The sequence below is a fragment of the Ovis canadensis genome, chromosome 1, assembly GCF_042477335.2.
Source record: "Ovis canadensis isolate MfBH-ARS-UI-01 breed Bighorn chromosome 1, ARS-UI_OviCan_v2, whole genome shotgun sequence".
NCBI lineage: Eukaryota > Metazoa > Chordata > Mammalia > Artiodactyla > Bovidae > Ovis > Ovis canadensis.
This window is the reverse complement of record NC_091245.1, coordinates 185,047,385-185,050,717: the sequence shown is the minus strand read 5'-3', so window position 1 is coordinate 185,050,717 and position 3,333 is coordinate 185,047,385.

Genomic DNA, 3,333 nt, shown 5'->3' with positions numbered 1-3,333 from the left:
ATGAGATATCACCTCACACTGGTCAGAATGGCCCTCATCAAAAAGTCTACAAACAATAAATGCTGGAAATGGTATGGAGAAAAGGGAACATTCTTGCATTATTTGTGGGAATGCAAATTGATATAGCCACTATGGAAGATGATATGGAGACTCCTTAAAAGACTAGAAATAAAACCACCATATGATCTAGCAATCCCACTCCTAGGCATATACCCTGAGGAAACCAAAATTGAAAGAGACACATGTATCCCACTGTTCACTGCCGCACTATTTACAATAGATAGAACATGGAAGCAACGTAGATGTCCATTGACAGATGAATGGATAAAGAAGTTGTGATATATATACACAATGGAATATTCAGTTCAGTTCAGTTCAGTTGCTCAGTCATGGCCGACTCTTTGCAACCCCATGAATTGCAGCACGCCAGGCCTCCCTGTCCATCACCAACTCCCAGAGTTCACTCAGACTCACGTCCATCGAGTCAGTGATGCCATCCAGCCATCTCATCCTCGGTCGTCCCCTTCTCCTCCTGCCCCCAATCCCTCCCAGCATCAGAGTCTTTTCCAATGAGTCAACTCTTCACATGGAATATTACTCAGCCACAAAAAGGAATGCATTTGAGTCAGTTCTAATGAGGTGGATGAACCTAGAGCCTATTATACAGAGTGAAGTGAGTCAGAAAGAGAAAGATAAATACCGTATTCTAACACGTATATACAGAATCTAGAGAAATGGCACTGAAGAATTTATTTACAGGGAACAATGGAGAAAGAGACATAGAGAATAGACTTATGGACATGGGCAGAGGGGAGGAGAGGGTGAGATGTATGGAAAGAGTAATATCGAAACTTACCTTACCATGTGTAAAATAGATAGCCAACGGGAATTTGCTGTATGGCTCAGGAAACTCAAACAGGGGGGCTGGATCAACCTGGCGGGGGTGGAATAGGGAGGAAAATGGGAGGGAGTTTCAAAAGGGAGGGGATATATGTATACCTATGGCTGACTCATGTTGAGGTTTGACAGAAAACAGCAAAATTCTATAAAGCAATTATCCTTTGATAAAAAATAATTTAAAAAATTTTTAAAAAGCAAAAAATATTGTGTTCAAAAAAACCCTATATTCTAAGAAAAGCAGGCTGATCATTGTCCTTGAAATATCACTGCATTCTTTTCTTTATTTGAAACTTAGTTTGCTTATTTTTGCCTGTAACAATATTATTCAATTTTTCTAACATGTCATTCAGTCTTTTTTTTTAAAATTCTCAGTTAGTCCTTCTTTTTATTGTTGTTTTTCTACACTTTTTGGTGGTAGGCTATTATTGTATACTCTGCTGCTGCTGCTGCTGCTGCTGCTAAGTCACTTCAGTCGTGTCCGACTCTGTGCGACCCCATAGACAGCAGCCCACCAGGCTCCCCTGTCCCTGGGATTCTCCAGGCAAGAACACTGGAGTGGGTTGCCATTTCCTTCTCCAATGCATGGGAGTGAAAAGTGAACGTGAAGTCGCTCAGTCATGTCCGACTCTTTGCGACCCCGTGGACTGCAGCCCACCAGGCTCTTCTGTCCCTGGGATTCTCTGGGCAAGAACACTGGAGTGGGTTGCCATTTCCTTCTCCAATGCATGAGAGTGAAAAGTGAACGTGAAGTCGCTCAGTCGTGTCCGACTCTTTGCGACCCCGTGGACTGCAGCCCACCAGGCTCCTCTGTCCATGGGATTCTCCAGGCAAGAACACTGGAGTGGGTTGCCATTTCCTTCTCCAATGCATGAGAGTGAAAAGTGAACGTGAAGTCGCTCAGTCGTGTCCGACTCTTTGCGACCCCGTGGACTGCAGCCCACCAGGCTCCTCTGTCCCTGGGATTCTCCAGGCAAGAACACTGGAGTGGGTTGCCATTTCCTTCTCCAATGCATGAGAGTGAAAAGTGAACGGGAAGTCGCTCAGTCGTTTCCGACTCTTTGCGACCCCGTGGACTGCAGCCCACCAGGCTCCCCTGTCCCTGGGATTCTCCAGGCAAGAACACTGGAGTGGGTTGCCATTTCCTTCTCCAATGCATGAGAGTGAAAAGTGAACGTGAAGCCGCTCAGTCGTGTCCGACTCTTCGCGACCCCGTGGGCTGCAGCCCACTACACATCGTTTATGTATTACACTTTTTTTTTAAATTTAGGATAAATTCAGAATGGACTCAATGTGAATTCTACTTGAGTTATTTATCAGCTATATGTATTTTCATTTTTTTTAGTTTAGTGAGCTCTTTAGAATATAAGGATATACAGTGTATAGTCAGGGGATAATTATAAATAAGTTGCATAGAATTTTAATTTTGTAACTATTGTCCAAAGAATGGACTGGTAACATCTCATGTTTATTTCTCATCACTGCTAAGAAGAGAAAATGTTGCAGTGAGTATGAACTGAATCTCAAGAGACTTGAGTTGACTTCAGAGCACTTACCTGATGGTGGAGACTGTGATAACTGAAATAAGTCTCAGAAATTCTTTCTTTAAAATAAATCAGAAATTCTTTCTTTAAAATTTAAATTAAAAAATCTTTACTCTTTGAAAGGTTTTGTTTTTTCCAGTGAAATCTGGGATCATTTTCCCTGGCGGGGGGAAGAAATGGGCATTCCTTTTTTTTTTTTTTTCAATAATGTAGTTGACCCTTGAACAACATGGATTTGAACTGCTCAGGTCCATTTATATGAAGATTTTTTCCAATAAATGCATATTGCAATACCACACTATTCAAAGTTAGTTAAATCTGCAGATGCAGAACCAAGGCTATGGAAAGTAGTCTATAAAGTTATGTGAATTTTCCTCTCTGCTGAGAGCTGGCATCCCTAACCCCTACATTGTTCAAGGGCCAACTGTAGTTCTACTTAAGGTGATCTTAAAGATAAATTCTTTCATTTTTCTCTCCAGCAAAGATAGTAGTAAACATAGAACTATGAATTCTGGGTACATTCCATTTCTCTCCAACAAGTAGGATCAAAAAATGTTTTCCCCTGTGTTCTTTGTTGCCCCTGGAAGCTCACAGTCCCAGATTCATGCATTGATTCCATTGCCTCCCTCTGCTTTGGTTCCCCTGGAATCTTGATGCCTTAGTGACTTAGTGCATAGAAGCTCACTCCATATTTTGAATCAGGTCCCTACAATACTGCATGTTCAGAATAGCTTAAGACTTATGGATACAAAGGTACACAGGTACCAGTGTGTACCAGCAGGTACAAAGGGAAAGGAGGACTGCTGGAGAGTGAGTGAGAGGACGGGTTTGTGCATAATCTGAAACAAATACTCCTGCATGCCTAACACGTGTCCTATGTCAAGAGAAAGAA